This window comes from Eubalaena glacialis, chromosome 12, assembly GCF_028564815.1.
Source record: "Eubalaena glacialis isolate mEubGla1 chromosome 12, mEubGla1.1.hap2.+ XY, whole genome shotgun sequence".
Taxonomy (NCBI): Eukaryota; Metazoa; Chordata; class Mammalia; order Artiodactyla; family Balaenidae; genus Eubalaena; species Eubalaena glacialis.
In genome coordinates this window covers 103,263,719-103,281,588 of record NC_083727.1, presented here as the reverse complement: position 1 = coordinate 103,281,588, position 17,870 = coordinate 103,263,719, and the positions used below count along the sequence as shown (strand labels likewise).

The 17,870-nt window shown below is 39.0% G+C and overlaps 1 long non-coding RNA gene across 1 annotated transcript in view; it reads left to right on the top strand.

Annotated features, from left to right (window-relative positions):
* LOC133102608 (uncharacterized) overlaps window positions 1-15,983 on the top strand; it is a 198,620-nt gene extending 182,637 nt beyond the window's left edge. Inside the window, exons 2-3 of the long non-coding RNA XR_009703017.1 lie at window positions 8,927-9,021; window positions 15,923-15,983. This is a non-coding gene — a long non-coding RNA (uncharacterized LOC133102608). The remainder of the gene's footprint in view (window positions 1-8,926; window positions 9,022-15,922) is intronic.
* The last annotated feature ends 1,887 nt before the right edge of the window (window positions 15,984-17,870 follow it).

Here is a 17,870-nt window from a genome sequence, read left to right as displayed (position 1 = left end):
ACTGCACCTTAGAATTCCCTAGAGAGTTAAAAAAAAAATACCAAATGTCTTGGCTCCATCCTGAGAGACTGATTCAGGTTTTCAGGGTAGGGCCCACCATCGGACATTATCAAAAAAGTTCCCTAGGTGAATTTTATATGCAGCCAGGATTGAGCATTAGTTTGTTGTAGCGTGGGTTGGATTACACGTGGGCAGCAAGGTCAAAGGAAGTTTTTCAGTGGTGTCAACGGACTGTGTAGGATTGAGCTGAGGGGTGCTCCAGGCAACACACACAGAACAGGCTTGGTTGACGTGTCATCAATCATGGGGAGATCCCTGGGTGGTTTCTGCTCAAGAAAGGTTTCATCTTAGTTGAAGTTGTCCTTACACCTTAGGTCTGGACTGCAACTTGTAGCCATCTTCTGAGAGGGTGAGTCCTTGTGGCCCCTCCAAATATGCTTAGAAAGACCCATTTTTCTACTAAAAGAGCCCACTGAGTTCTCACCCACCCACATATTTTTGTGTATGTCTTGCAGGTGGATCTAAGACTCAAGGGCAGTGTTGATGGTTTCTCTGTAAGTTTGGTTACTCAGGGAACATGTGTTCTATTTCATTAGATGAATTCTTAGTGGATGAGGGCAAAGATTTTGAGTAGACTTTGACCCTGGTGAATGGAGGGACTTTTACTTAAATATTACAAATAAATTTGTTGTGGTTTGAGGGACTTCACCTTGTTAGATCCTATTTTATGATGAATCACATGATTTTATTGTTAATTTTTAAAAATATTAAACTGACCTGCATCTCTGGAGTAAATATAACTTAATCATGAGGTATGGTCATGATGCATGATGCATGATCATACTCATGAAAAATAGATGCAAAAATCATATGCAACATAGCAACAAACATATATATGATCTATTTTTCATGAATGTGATTGCCCTGTAATTTCCTGAAAAGGGAAAAAATTGGGGTTATCAAATATAACTTTATTAGTTTCACAGTTGTCAATATTCAATCCTCTTGAAGCTTGAGATATATTTTTTCTTTTACTTTTTCAACAAATCTAAGAAGGTACTACTCTGCGTTTTCACAGTGAATAATGTACACTAGGACTTCACCATGAATTGTAAAAAAGAAATATACCAGTAGATACAAAGAAAATTTTGATAAAGTTAGGGCATCTCAGGGTTAAACTAATGGAATTAAGTCTGGTAGAGGTCCCTTGATAAAAATGTCAGAAAGAAATGTATGATCTGATACATTACAATATTTTTCTTAACCTTTCTTTTGAAACTTATTATAAAGGTAAAACATATTAATTAGATAAAATGAAAAATTCAGAAAATATAAATACACTAAAGTAGCAAAACCTGTCATAATCACAGTTAACATACTGGATTACTTTCTTTCAGTCTATTTCCATCCATTTGGAAGTAATTGGGATATTCTTGTATAGTTTATATATACTTTTATATTTTACTCTTTTCATTGTGTATTTTATTGATTTTTCAAAAAACTCTTTGAAAAAGCAGATTGAATATTACCCCTTCATACTGGCTCTGTTATTAGACATTTAGGTTATTTCTAAATTTTCACTATTATAAATAACTGCATGTTGTACCCTTTTGTATCTGCATTACATTTCGATAGCTTTTGAAAAAAAACTCAACCACATTTTTACATTATGGGGCCAGATTTATCCTAAATACTTGCTACTCAAAGTGTAGTCTGTGGAATAGCAGCTATAGCATCCCCTGGAAGCATTTTAGAAATGTAGAATCTCAGGCCCTATGCAGACCTACTAAATCAGAATCTGCACTTTAACAGATGTTGAGGTGATTCCCCGTGCACATTCAAATTAAGGGAACACTGCCTTAGAGTCTATTTCATCTACACCAAGCCGATTGGTTCACTGAGAGGCTTGGGTTATCCTGATTGGTTCACTGAAAGGAGGCTCAGAGCATCCTGATTGGATACCAGCAAGACACTCAGCCATGTTTCCTGCCCTACTTCAGCTTTCCATCCTAACTCCCTGTGAACAGGATCTTCTCAATTCTGATTACACGTTAGAACTACCTGGAAAGTTACTTAAAAATATTGATATTTGGACTCCACCCCAGACCTATTAAATAAAAATCTCTTGGGAAAGGACAGGGGTTTTAAAAAGGTGTCTAATAGACAGCCAGGGTTGGCAATCATTGTAAATGAACCGAGTGAAGAGAGGAAAATAGTTTTCATGTGATAGAAGATGATTGTTTTTCATCGACCTGTCCTGCAAAAGCTGTACTCTTCTGTGCCATCAGTACCAAATCTGCAGAGCCCCGGAGAAAGGGAGAGAAGGCAGGAAATGTGGTTTATCTGGCTAGTGTTTGGAGATTGAAGGAGTTCCTTTAACTGAATTTCCAGTAAAAAAGGATTATACTCCAACGGACTCAGAGCCAAATTTAAAAGCCCAAACAATCAAATGGCTGCATGTGTACTTTGTTTTGTAAGTGAAAGGCAGGCAGGTTGAGAGGATAGTTGCGGTTTAAGGCGGACCTTCCAAGAAGGGTTGAGTGTAAGTAAAACAATCAAATGAGTTTTTTTCTGGAAACAATCTCCCCATAACTAATTTTATTTGCTATGATTAATGTTTCAAGGCCTTTCAATATTTATCAGATTATTTGGAAAGCCAAAATATATCTTGATAATTCCAATTTAATTACAAATTATGAAATAAAACAACTGGATGTATCACTGTGTCTCAAGCCATGGAATTTTCAACACCATTGCATTCTTTTTAATAGGGTTTGAAATTTGGGTGCTGGCTATCGCCTCAGTTTATGTTTGCTTTGGCCTCCATTCACACTAAGGCTTTGTGAAATGCCTAACGTGTTATTATATTATTTCTAATGGCATAATCTTCTTGATTTTAGCTATAGCAAGATTAAGAAGAATTTAAAATGTTAATCTTGGGACTAATATCAATATATCATCTTTTAATTCTATTCCAACCAGTTATTTGTTTTTATCTGTAATATATATCTCATACTTCTAAAAAAGATAAGGGATAGTTTTCAATAAAACCAAACACATGTACACGCACACATGTGAATATACACCCAATTATCAATACTTTATTATTTTAATTACCCAACTACAGTCTGCAACTCACAAACTTATTTCTTCCTTTCCTATCCGTTTGCTTGGCATTGTTTTTTTTAAAGAGCAAAAACAAGGACAAAATATATATTTAACCTGTAACCTTTCTCTTCTCCATAATTTCATAAATTTAGGATATGCTTATTAACAAACTGTGTCTAAATTATGCTGTTCTTTTCTTGGATTATCATGGAAATGAGTTTCTTACCTCCCCCCCCACCTCATCCTCCCTTTAGTGCCTTCAGGCTGCTATAACAAAATATCATAAACTGGGTGGCTTACAAAGAACAGAAATTTATTTCTCACAGTTCTAGAGTCTGGAAGTCTGAGGTCAAGGTGCTGACAGATTTTGTGTCTGGTGAGAGATAGTTTCCTGGTTCATAGACATTTGCCTTTGCACCATGTCCTCACAAGTTGGAAGAGGCAATGAATCTCTTGGGGCCTCTTTATAAGAGCGCTAGTGACTGGACCACCGCTCTCATACCCAGTTGTCTCCCAAAGGCCCCACTTCCTCATACCATCACAATGAGGCTTAGGGTCCAACATATGATTGGGGGGGCACAAGCATTCAGTCTATGGCATCCTCTTATTTTAAGTTCTAGATCCATGAAGCATTGCATTAATAAATATAATAAAATGTAATATAATCAGTAAGTATATAAATATAATTTACACTGCTGTATGGTACATGTGAAAGGTAAGAGAGTAAATCCGAAGAGTTTTCATCACAAGGAAGATTTTTTTCTCTATTTCTTTACTTTTGTATCTCTAAGAGATAATGGGTGTTCACTAAACTTACTGTGGTTATCATTTCATGATGTACGTGAGTCAAATTTTTGTGCTGTATGCCTTAAACTTACAGTGCTGTGTGTCTATTATATCTCAATAAAACTGGAAGAAAAAAACTTGCAAGGAAATTCAGAAATTGTTATTAATGAAAGGGCCTTTGACGCAGACTGAATGTGTGCATTCCCTTCACTGGGGATGAGCCTTAGAAATCACTAATGAAATTTTAATGTGGCATACACTCCTTTTCAACCAGAAAAAGTTCTTCAAGTCTATGGTCAATGATTAAAAACAGCAACAAGAACAGTATTTTCATTCATTTAAAAAAACCTGCTCATACTACCAGATAATTTACTGATTTTGGCCAGTGGTTGTACAGGTTACACTTGAAATTAACCAGAGTTAAATCGAATGAAGAATTTTACTTTCACTTTCTGAAGCACCTTCATGAACCATCTTGATTCTCTTAAAATCAGCAGGGAGTGAAATGAGCTACCTTGACACTGTATTTCTCTTGCCCTGGCCTGAGACATTATCCATCCTGGACTCACAGGGTGGTTTTTGTGGTTTTTTTCTCTCCAAAAATGTTGAGTAGAAGGTATTCTCCTTCTTTATTATCAATAAAAATGTTTTTTTTCTTCATAAACATGCAGAGAAGTATCATTTCCAACTTCTTCCAGGATTCCTCTCTTCAAAGTTGTAACAGATTCTCCAAATAACCCCATGGAACTCAATTCAGTATTTTGTGGTTCATACTATATTGAAAGTGTCATTTGTCCTTCTATACGTCAAAATAGGTGCCAACCTGTGTTCCTTGTTTCAGTATTCTAGGAAAATAAGGAAAGACCAAAAGGGTCCTCTCGAATTATCAGAAATTTTCCGTAGATTTGTCAGGATTAGAACCCACAGCTCTTTCCAAAACTTTTTAGATTAAGCAATTGTAAAATATGATCTTGACCTTTATTTTTATAAACAATACCATGGGCATGAAAAAGTCTTTTAGATGGTGGGAAAATGACAAAGTAAATTGTGTGAGTGTGATGGCAAAAATTGTTAGATAATCCAATTGAACCAAAATTATCTAAGACAAACTAATGTGATCACAATGATTTGAGCCCCAACCAAGAATATGGGGCCATTTTAGAAGAAGAATTTCATGGGTCTCTAAGGTGATTTTGGTTTATAACTCTATTTTAGAAGAACAGTTCTATGCTTTAAAAACAAACAGCTGTACAAACTGAAGTTGAAGATCTGTGTATTTCCATGTCTAAATACTTGATTCCTTTCTGTATTTCTTTATTTTAATGCTAGTTTTTAATCTGCCGCATCCTTTTGTTTGTTACAAAGTTAGCCTTGTGAGACCAGTGAAATAAACATCAAAATGTGTTCTTCATTTTGCCCAACTACAATCTTTGTTGTTTTCCTCCTTGTATTTTAATTTTACTTTTAGTCTTCAAAAAAGGAACAATAATACCAAATGGCACAAGTCTGATGCCATTCTTTGCCTCTTTTTGTAAAGTCAGGTGGTCGGCAACATAAGTTATTCATGCCAAAGATGCACTGAAGTTCCATAGATGGGGTAGTCCCAGAAAAGTTCATGGAGTAGGTGAAGTGGTCTTTGGTCCATTCCTGCTTTTCATAATAGCACCTCTTTCTTCCTTAGCCTCTTCTAGGCCCCCAATAATATAAACATTTTTTTTTTTTTACAGGAGTTCTAAAGTGTTCACTGAAGGTGCTAACTGATAATTAAGAGGCTAATTAATGGTTGATTATTAATGGAGTCCATTCAGTCTCCACTGTCTGTAGACCCTGGATTGGCTTCTGAATCAGTGGGGAGTGGCCTAGGCCACCCCCAAACTATGGATCCTCAGTGAGGTAACCTATATTGGAGAGTCAACCTGTATCCCCCAATGATGAAACACAATGTCACCTCCCTCAGAGAGCCCATGGCACAGTAAAGAAATCTATGAATGAAAATTTCTCACCACAAATGACAGGTGCTAAGAATTTTGAGCTTCATAAGCTTTATGGGTTTTTCCATAGTGATTTAAAGAACTATTAAACATTTAAATGTGTTGCCTAGATAGTGGAATGGGGACGTTTTAGTGGTGAAAGTTAGATGGACCTACAGATCAGAAAAACTAAAAAACTATAATAGTTCTAATTTAGGTAATTAATAGGACATATAAATGATAAATTATCTGTTGCTTACTGTACCCATGGTAATCAAGTATGGTAAATATCTATGAACCTAGTCTTGTCGTTGAATGAAGTTTTAGTATTAAAATGTTAATTTTAACTTCTTAATAATGAAAGATTATTAAGGATAAAGTAACCATCATACAAGGTGATAAAACTCCTGGTCAGTTTCACTATGATATCAAAATCTAATCACATAAGTTTATTTTCTTTTCTGCTCTTACAAATGTGTAGAAATAGAATCAAACTTATAGATAAATGAACTACAGACCTGATATGTAGGTGTTATTCAGAGCTATCACTGTTGGATTTGTCGCTATGAGGAAATTGTCAGACCTAATGTAAAACATGAGGACGAAGAAGAATCTCAGAAGTTAGTCCTGGAATAAAGCCAGCAGCAGGTCTGACCCAAGCTGGGAAAAAACGCCACAGACAGGGCCGGTCCAGAAAGCACAGTGGGCTACATCTATAGGAAGGCATCGAATCCAAGAAGGGAGGAGATACGAGATATCCTACATTTCTTGCATCTGGAAGGGGATTCGGTTGCCAGAAAACCAGAAAGGCCTCTTGAGGCAGACTCATCTATTCTTTAGATGCAGAACATGACCTCTATAGAATGGGTGATGGGAGGCCCTATAGCTAGAGTGGAGGCTTCAATTGATTCTGAATGACTTCACAATTTATTCTGTCCTGCTTGCAGTCTCCTGAACTCCTTGATCTGTGGCCACATAGTGAAGCTGAATCAGGCCTCTGTACCCTGACATGGAATTATATCTTGGAGACATAGTTTTTGGTGAAGTAGAAAAGAATAGCTTTATTGCTTTGCCAGGCAAAGGGGGTCACAGCGAGCTAACACCCTCAAAATTGTGTGTCCAAACCTGGAGGGGGTAGTGAGAAGTTTTATAATAATGGTTCAAAGAGGACATGATCAGCTCATGGACATTCTTCTAATTGGTTGGTGGTGAGGTAAATGGGAGTCAGCATCATCAACCTTCTGGTTCCAACAGGTCTGGGGTCTGCGTGCTGGTGGTCAGCATACAGTTAACTTCTCCCACCTGATGGGGGTTTCAGTATCTGCAAAACAGCTCAAAGATATTGTTGTGTGTTGATATATCCCTTGAGAGGGAACCAGGACCCTGCCCCAAGGCCTCACTATTGTTTCTTGGCTGTTCCTCCCTTGTCTCCGCATCCCCTCCCTTCCCTAATTAGCATCTGTTTGAACTTGCCTGTTGGAACTCAGGGAAGGTCATGGAGGCTGAATGAAGCCTATTTCCTGTAATCAAGAAATGGGGGACACAGAAAGGCTTTTGTGCCCAGGAGCCCCACAGGGTCCTGCTGGGTATAATTAGTGCTAGGTAGCAGGTGCCCCAGTAAGAAGCAGAGGGGGCTGTACATGGTGAAGGGAGGGAGACAGTAAATGGGCTGTTGACAAAGCTTCAGTCAGACTTCCCAGGTTCAAACCCTGACATCATTCCTTGGATAGTGTTGTGATTTGGGGCAAATTACTTTCTCTGTTAAAACCTTCAATGTCCTCATCTGTGTAATAGGGGTACTAACAGAATCAACCTTATAAGATTGTTTTGAGAATCATGTCCATGTGTGAGCATTTAGCTCACTGCCAGGCAGCTCTATGTATGTTAAATTCTGAGCATTATAAGAGAAAGGCTTCTAGAATTCTCTCTGGTGAAAGAAATCACTGCCAGTAAATGGATTAGAAGTTTCATCATCGACAACTTCTTTTCTCTCCATATAGTAATGAAAGGAAATGGCAAAGAAGTAAACAAGGATAGTTAGATTGCTATAGTGCCCAATTATTCTCAAGCATAAAGTTACTATGTCTGGATAAATGGCTTCTGAAGAGAAAAGACCATTCAAAGTGCTACTCTAAGGTAGGACTAACAATCGGCAATTAGGTATTGACACGTAAGCAGCTCATAATTTTATGACTTATCAGAAAGAGGCGAGATGGACAATGTGGGCAGAATAAGAGTATGTGACTGGGTAGGAGGGGTACTTTCTTGAAGAATGAGGCTATTTGGATCTGTTTCAGCTCTAAAGTTGAAAAGCCCCTACAATTTAGGTAAATCTACTCTCTTGCTCTCTCAAATTCTTTGTTTCTATATGATAGGTATGTTGGTAAGACCAAAGCAATGACTCTAAAAAGCAATCTTGTTGAGCCCAGACACTGCTCTCATTTGTTGAGGGAGCCTGAAGCACTTCCTGTAACACTTCTGAGGTTGCCTTCAACCTGGGGGTGATGCTGTCATGATTTATTAGTGATGTTTGTCAGGCAGAGAAGAGTAAGTGCCTATAAACATACCAGGAAAATGGCATCCTTGGTAACGTACACCTGAATTTAAATGGAAGCTTCTCCACTTATGAGGTCCTCGTGACTTTGAGTGAAATATTTAAGATATCTATCTTTATGATAAGTTATCTGGAAAACTGGAATAATTACCATCCATTTCTTATTTAATTATGAGATTAAGTGAAATAACAAGGGCACCGAGTGGAGTTGGGTGCCTATTAGTTGCTCAGCCCATGTTAGGTCCACGGAACCCTCCAGAGGAGCCTCCAGGTTCACAAACTGTCTGTAGACATGAGCAGCCTTAGGCTGGATCTGACAGCTGTCCACCCAAGACTCAGTTCCATGCCCAAGAGAGGCTCCGGGCATCTGTGGAAACAGCTCTGGGGATGTGCGGGGCAGCATCCTCTCCCTCTTTTCTAACGCGCCACTTGGATGGCAAGAGAAACTGTTAATAGCATCTGAGCAGGGTGTCCTTTCACTTAAATTGGCATGCATTTTTCTTTTCAGAATGACCAGAAGAGTCCTTCAGTGACAGTGATGAATTAGGATGAATCATGTCAACGTGATACCAGGAGAACTTCTTTACCGGAAGGCCTCTCAGGGTGAGTGTATGAAGAGGAGGGTTTAACGAATAGTGATACCCCAGCCCCATCCCTGTGACGTGTTCCAGCGGAAGGATGGAAGTAGTGAGGTGATTAAGTGCACTGCACACTGCAGTGAGGGAAGCACGGCAGAGTGAGGGGAGCAGAGGTGCTCAGCCCACCGGACAAACATGGCGGGAAGAAAAGAGAGAGAAGGGGGGTGGCAGGTCGTGGGACAAAAGAGGCAGACAGTGCCAGAACTAACATGTCTGACAATACTTGAGAAAGGAGATAAAACTATATTTTATTTTTTTACTGAAGTATAGTTGATTTACAATGTTTTGTTAGTTTCTGGTGTACAGCAAAGTGATTCAGTTATACATCTATCTACCCTTTTTCATATATTTTTCCATTATGGTTTATTACATGATATTGAATATAGTTCCCTGTGCTATACAGTAGGACCTTGTTGTTTATCTATTTTATATATAGTAGGTTGTATCTGCTAACCCCAGACTCCTAATTTATCCCTCCCCCACCCCCTTTCCCCTTTGGTAACCATAAGTTTGTTTTCTGTCTATGAGTCTGTTTTTGTTTTGTAAATAAGTTAATTTGTATCATATTTCAAATTCCACATATAAGTGATATCATATGATATTTGTCTTTCTCTGTCTGGCTTACTTCACTTAATAGGATAATCTCGAGGTCCATCCATGTTGCTGCAAATGGCATTATTTCATTCTTTTTATGGCTGAGTAGTATTCCATCGTGTATGTATGTATGTGTATATATGTACCACATCTTCTTTATCCATTCGTCTGTCGATGGACATTTAGGTTGCTTCCATGTCTTGGCTATTGTAAACAGTGCTGCTCTGAGCATTGGGGTTCATGTATCTTTTCCAAAAAACTATATTTTAATATCTCTCTACCTCCAAGCCCTGATAGCAACAAAGGAAGAGCATTTAGCTAAATGCAGTCATTTCAAAGTCTCTGCCATTCCTCAGGATGCCCTGGTCCTCTCTCTGGAATGCATTTCCTCCCTTTCCATCCCTGGTACCTTTCTACTCATCCTTTTTGGCCTTTTGAAACCTCCATGAACCACGCTGCTCTCTGAATATTTTGCTACTCCCTCTTCTGTACTGTGTGTACTTTGGTCAGGCACCGATGCAATGTATGTCTGAATGTCTCCTTGAGGGAACTGTGAGAGCCTCGGGGCAGAGACTGAAACATTCTTTTTTATGTCCCCTCCCTTTACAAGCACAGTACCTGGCATCGGTGATTAATGCAGTGTTCCACATGGAATTATTGAAATGAGAAGAAATTATAAAAACTGCCAAACTCATTTAATTCACTCAGTCTTCTTCAATTTAGGTTATATCAGCTGACATGGCTTTTGCTTTCTCTCTCCCTCTTTCTTCTCAGACTTTTGGAAGAATTTCTTTTGTTTGTTTTTAGAGGGAGGAGAAGCTGTCTCTTTCTTCCTTAGTTCTTTCTTTTCCTTTCTTTCCTTCCTTTTCCCTTCCTTCCTTCCTTCCTTCCTTCTTCAGATGGTCAATCAGTTTCTACAATGTACCAGGCACTGTGCTAGACATAGAAAATAGAGGTATGAGAGACACCATCCTTGCCTTAGGAAGATAATATTTTAGTTAGAATTAAAAAAAATAAAAAGTAAGCACACAAATTGGAGTTTTCCACTCTGGGGCAAACTACAATCAGCTGTTTGAACACATGGGAGAGCCACAGAGGGAATCTAGGGAAAATATCCTACAAGGGGTGATGACTGAAGTTTTGAAAAAGGATAAAATTTATCAGGCAACAAAAGGATGACAAAGTTAACATAGCTAGAGGTAACACCACTTACAAAGGGAGGGAGGGAGGGCAAAGTCTCATTCAGGAAATGGAAAGATTACTGGTGTGACTGTAGGGAAAGGTACAAGCTGCCCAAGGAGAGGGAAAAAGAAGAAGAGAGGGGCAGGGGACACATCATAAAAGACCTCTTGTCCTAGCAAATCTATCTGCCCTTCATTGTGAAGGTTTGAGAGAGTCAATTAAGGATTTTAAGCAGAGGAGAGGTATGATTATATCTGAATTAGAAAGGAGGCTGCTGGGTGAGTATGAAATGGTAGCAGGAGATTAGAGGCAGGGAGACCCAGAGGGGAGGCTGTTTTCAATGATCTGGGTAAGCAAGTCAGGATGGTCTGGATGAAGCAACACTGTATAGGGGCAGAGAGTGTTTTAGGGACTCATTCAAATGACTGGATATTCAGTAGAGCTATTAAAAAATTAAACATAGTAAAGCTAGAGGCATTCTACAGAGGAGAGAGAAAATAACAGTAGTAAAAATAGTAGTGCAATAGTACTAGTCAATAGTAAACAGTAATAGTAAATAGGGGAGGATTTCAGCAATTGCCAAAAATATAATGATAAAAAAAGAAGGGAGCTGTCAAGAGCATCCATACAATGGAACACTCTAGAAAGATACGGGATTCTAGAAAACTCCCTTTGGGATATATTGCTATTCCCTCCAGCACCCTGATAACCTGGGTATCTCTTCAAGTTTCAGAGATCATGGTCATGTGGTAACTGAGGTTTTCTTATTCTCCAGCCCCTTTTTCATGTCCTGTAATGCTCCCTGAATAAAGGATAAGCTTCCTTAAATGTCACACCATGACTCCATGCTAAGAAGGCAGGTCATTATTTCCTCTGGCTCTCAGACTTCCCCGCCTGTGGATTTCTCCATCCTATTTTGCAGCATGTAGCCTTTGGGTCTCTAAATTAGTATCTTCACTGGTTCTCTTCCCTCTTCCTCTATGAAACTTTGTCCACATCTTACTGATACTTTCCTAGGACCCCTTCCCTTCCTCTAGTCAACAGCTGTTATCCTATTTCTACCCAGGTGCGTCAAACTTTTTGTGAAACTGGGTAGGACATACCCAAATAAAACAGAGCACCCATTTTGATTCCTAATGGCACTGCAATTTGATTGCTGCAGCCTCCTGGCTGGTTTCATGTATCTTTAGTCCTGTGCCTTCATTCAGTCCTACACAAAGAACATGAGTCATCCCCTGAGAGGTCTGTTTTGATCATCTCTCTCCTTCTCTGAACCCTGCAGGATCTCTGAGTTTCTGCTGACGTCAAATCAAACTGATCATGAGTCACTCTTTATCTAACTGTCCTCCACTTTCATCATAGGCTGATTGTTCTCTCTGCTTAATTCAAGCTGCCTGGCTGGTTCGGAGCACACACACGCTGTCTCTCTTCTCCAGGGCATTCGCAGAGTCTTCCACCCACCTGGCATATTTCCGCTCCTCCGGCAATGCCAGTTCCCTGGCTGCTTGCTTCAGAGCCGGGCACAATCCTCGCCTCCCTCTGAAAGGCTTTCTGGCTTTGCCCACGTTCATCTCTGTTCCCCCCAGCGAATCTCTCCCCACTACCTTGCTTTTTTTGCATCTTTACATGCTACCACCGGGCACTTTTGTTCATTTCTGTATTCCTTTACTTATGCGTGCATTGCTCTTGTAAAATACTGGAGAAAAAGCTGTGAACATGTAAGCCGTGCCCTACTCCACGGGGGCTTACCATCTAGTGTAGGAAAACATTATCACCAGAGATAGATAACCCAAAACATTAATGACTACCATGAAGTAAAGTAAAAGGTGCAAAGAGATTTTAATAGGGCACCTGATTTAGTTGAGCAGAGCTGGGGAGGCTTTTCTGAGAACGTGGCAAAGGACGAATAGCATCCCATCTGCTGAAGAACTGGGGGAGGGCGTTTCCAAACTGGTAAACAGCAGATACAAAGTCCCTGATGTGGGAAAGATCAAGGAACTGTGAGACGTCTGAGTGACTGCAGTCCAGGCTGTGGGAGAGCTTCACACTCGCATGTGCCTCTCATAATGTGCTCACAAGCCCCGTATCATAAACAAAGTCCACCTAAAGTGTTCAGTACCCAGATCAGTGTTTTCCAAACAACCTTGATGATAAGAATCACCTGGAATATGTGCTAAAATTCAGCTTTGCAGGCTCCTTCCTTGGAACATCTGGTTCAGTGGGAGTGGGGTAGGGCCCTGGAATGTGCATCTTTAAAGAGACCTCCAGGGGGCTTCCCTGGTGGCGCAGTGGTTGAGAATCTGCCTGCTAATGCAGGGGACACGGGTTCGCGTCCTGGTCTGGGAAGATCCCACATGCCGTGGAGCAACTTAAGCCCGTGAGCCACAACTACTGAGCCTGCGCGTCTGGAGCCTGTGCTCTGCAAAAAGAGAGGCCACAATAGTGAGAGGCCTGCGCACCGCGATGAAGAGTGGCCCCCGCTTGCCGCAAATACAGAAAGCCCTAGCACAGAAATGAAGACCCAACATAGCAATCAATCAATCAATAAATCTTTAAAAAAAAAGTAAAAAAAAAAAAAAAAGTCCTAGTGATGAGTAAGAAATCGGACTATTCCCATTAAAAAAAATTCCACTAGGCTGTGTCCAGACACAGCTGTTTAAAAAAAAAAAAAAAAGAGACCTCCAGGTGTTTTTTATCATCAGGGTTGTTTGGGATTCATCGATTTTTCACAAGGTTTGGATAATTCTGAAACGATACGAAACACAGGAAGTGGACAAATGGCAAACTGTAACATAGCAGAATTTCTTAAAATCCTACTATCTTTGGTTTATCTTTGTTAAAAGCAAACATTGCTAGCTGCTGTGCATATTAACCTGTCTCTAGATGTTGATTCCATAAATCTTTGCCTGCTCCCCCATTTGACCATACAGCAGTGGAGTCCAACACTGGCTTCTTATCAGAATTCCCCCTCCACCCCAAGACTCTGGGCTGGAGCCTGGGGTTCTCTTGTTTTTAAAAGCTTCCCAGCTGATGCTGATCTTCACCAGGGTTGTCAACCACTGTTCTTGGATGTGTGTGGAAGTAGGCAGTGTGTTTTTCTTCCTTGCCACTCCCTTAGCGCTACTATCAGTTCTTCAGATAGAGCAGGTTCAGGAATTTGGTTGAGCAACTGATCCACCCTCACTCCCTGCTGTGTGATCACATACTTACAAAACTCATGTGATCAATTATTGTCCACCTCTGCATGGTAAGTATGGACTGGCCCCAGAAACTCAAGTGCAGTGACTCTCCTGTCACTGATAGAAGCAAGGTGCCACCAATGGCAGTGTCCCGAATACCTAAGTTTCTGATTCTTTACTGAGGAATCATATACATCTGCTTGCATGTCTCAACCACTTTTTTTCAAGGTAATGGTTATATTAGTGCCTATACCACAAATGGCAAGGGGTTCATGATGAACCCTTGAGAAAAGGTACAGTGTGTTGTTTATATTTTACAAAATTCAGAAAGTCAGAGTGAGGGAAGAAGAAATGTATCATCTGTCAGTTCCTTATTAAAAGGTTAGGGCGGTAGGACCTAGTATAGGAGTCAGTTAATTGTGATCATGAGGAAAAAGACCAGATCAACAGGAAGAACATTTTCCCCCCAGGGGCAAGCAATGGTCACACTGACCAAGCAAGTGAGGACAATTGGGGGGTCTAATAAGTGGAAAGAGGAAAGTGATGGGACACTAAGAGTCTGGTGATAGTTAGAGATCCTTGGGTACAAAAAGGCAGCTAGTACTGGAAATAAGTTGATTCACATGGAAAGATCTTTAACCACTGGGCTGGACAAAAGGGAAAATACGACTCTATTCCAAAATGGTTTGGAACACTAATGAAGTTGTCATAGGCAAGTAATCCAAAACATGGCTGGCCAGAAAACAAGACAAGTCCGTGTTACCATAATTGAGACCCACTTAGCAGGGACCAAATCAGAATCCCAAAATTAAAATGTACATTTTTGACTAGTTTACAAATAGCAGGTGTTTATGCATGAACAGCAACTATAACTTGTTGTCAGCCGCAGTGTTTTGGACTTGAGTTCCCTAAGTTCCTCCTGCTCAGATTGACTTGTATCTCAAGACTGAGAGTGGAGTTCAGAGCTTACATCTGATGGTCAAGTGTCTTTAGCTGCGGAAAAAGAAAACATATGTAGGGAAAATTGAGAAAAATGGTTACAAAAAGATAGGCTGAGTGTTTGATATCATGCTTAATATTTTGCAACTATTTCTAATTTCCCAACTATGATTTTCCACTGCCTTTCAGAAGGCATCACCGTCTCTAGTCAGAAACAGTGATTGCCCATTCCTCGCATAAGCCCTGGCTTTTGATCAAGTTCTAGAATGTCCTTCTCATCTTTATAAGTTCAAATTCTAGTTCTCTTTTGAAACTAAGCAATTATCCTTCCATCTAGAAATTTCTTTCTCCTGCCAATTTCCACGGCACTTTTCTATCAGTTTTCTCCTACACATAATGCATTCCTGAAAACTTGTTGAAAAATTAAAGGTATTAGAAGCCAAATAACATGCTCAAATATTTTTTTATGTTAAAAATACTACTATAAATGGTAAAATCTAAATACTTACCTCACCCTTTAGTACAAGGTAGTCTTTAATAATACTCTCCAAGCCTTCTTCTTCTTCACTTATCAATTGAACATATAGTCTGATGTCTTAATTTTAAGATACTTAATTTTGTAAGTGTCTAAGCTATAATTTGAAAAATTTGGCTCACTCAATAATATCTTTTCTTCAACTTTATTAAAAGTGAGATCTATAATTCTTAATATTAGGTTCTCTACATTAAAAAAAAATCTTTACCACTTCTTATGAAACAATAAGTTAACACAGAATTAAATATCATAATAATCATAATAATAAACATACCAGGTGGGTTAATATATCATATAATTTACATAGATTATATTTAGCCAAATTGCATCATATGCATATTCAGTATTTATATATGCATATGAATATGTAAAACTCAAATATTTCTTAGTATAACAGTTATTCCTTTAAATTGATCCTTTTTCTGATTTCTTTTCAGTAGATACCTGGAAGACTGTTATTTACCTCTTTGGATGTTAATCCAGGCACAAACCTTGCCACAGTTTCCCAGTTGATGGTCTGGTGGATTCCACTTAATGGGTAAAGGATCATGTCCAACACCATTTGGTTGTTTAGGAAATTGTTGTTTTCTGAATATCCACGACTGATCTTTTGGAACTAGAGACAGAGAAGACAAATAGATTTATGTGCATCTGAAATCCAAATGTTTGCAGAACATTATAAATCAGTTATAATTCATTCCTAAGAATTATCTACTACTACATAAAGGAAAAATAAAACTCACCTAAAATCAAAGCAGAATATATAGCTCAAATCTCTTCAAATGTAACTGCATTTGAATATTATGGATTGGTGGATAGATAGATAGAAGGATGGACAGATGGGTAAATATGTGATTAAAAAGTATGATAAAATGTTAAGGATAGAATATAAGTGACGGGTATACAAGTGTTCACTATAAAATTCTTTTGATTTTGCTGTATGTTTAAAATTTTTCATAATAAAATGTTGAGAGAAAAAGTTGAATACAATATATCTTCCTTAAAAAAAATCATAATAATTGAACAAATAGGCATTGCTATACAAAGATGTGATGCTACTGAATTGGACCACTGACTAGCATGTGTTAGCTGCAAATACTAATTCTTTACCCTTCATCCGAAACTTTGAATTTAGCGATTATAATATAGGAGTGACAATGTATAAAATAGCAGGTTGCCCTGAAAATCAAGACCTTCCTTGATTTATAATACATTGCTATGATTTTTCATTTAGGACTGATATTTTGCTGGTATATTCTGGCACTGTCTCCCTGGTTGGTACCATTGTAATGCTAATTGCTATGTATCACCCTTGAATACATGCATTATCTCCCTTATGGGGTAGGGATTCCTTATACCCATTGTAGCATCTAGAACAGTGATTTGTGCAAAGCAATCCCACATTCATTGGTACTGCACCTAATATTTTCCAAATACTTTCTGGAACATGGTCTCCTTTTAAGCTAACAACATTACAGGGGCTTGGGTATGCTGGATGTTTGTGAGGTCTCAGGCAGAACGCATGTCTTTGCAACAGCAAAATGGAAAAAATGGAAGGATGGACAGAGGTGACTTGCTCATGTTCATGAACTTGCTCATGAATTAGTAAGAGGTAAAACTGGGCCCCAAATCCCAATTGTCAAGTCCTTTTGTTCCAGAGGGCTTCCATAATGATTGATTGAATGTATGTGTGAATATATAGGTGGTTCCTGTGGTCTGTCTGTACTCTGGTTAATTAACAACTTTTTCTGATGTTTAGAACCATATCAGAACTGTGCCTCCCCTAAAGTTCAGGATTTTCAGAATCCATCCAGGGGCATGGAAAACTGGCCTAGGGCCTGATGCCAGAGCCTTCTCACTAACACTAGAAGGGAGAAAAAGGAATTATGACAGTGGAAGAGAAGTCATTTGCTGAGGAGTAAAGGAAAATCATAGTTTGGTGTCAGTACATACACATATATAAATTACTGATAGGACCCAACTAAAGTTTGGAACTAGAGAAAAAGAGTTGGAACTACAGCATTTTGTATTGAATGGTGGGAATTTACCATTAAACAAGGCGAATTGAGAAGGTAGGAAACCTAACACTTTGGTGGGGGACGGTGGAAGGATGTCATTAAATCTTACTGCTGTAAAAAGCTCTAAGGGTGTAACATTGGTCATACATAGACATTTTCTGTCATTCCAGTTCTTTATCTGTGAAAGAGTTTAATCTCCTTTTTGGTTTTCATGGAGTCTTTGAGTAGAGAACAATAAGCTCTAATCTCATTGAGTAACTACGAAGTGATACAAGGGCCCCAGAACTGTTTGCCTTTCTGTGTATGTTGAGGAGGGCCCATGAGAACTGATGTCAAAATATGTAAGTCTTGATAAGAAACAAAAGCG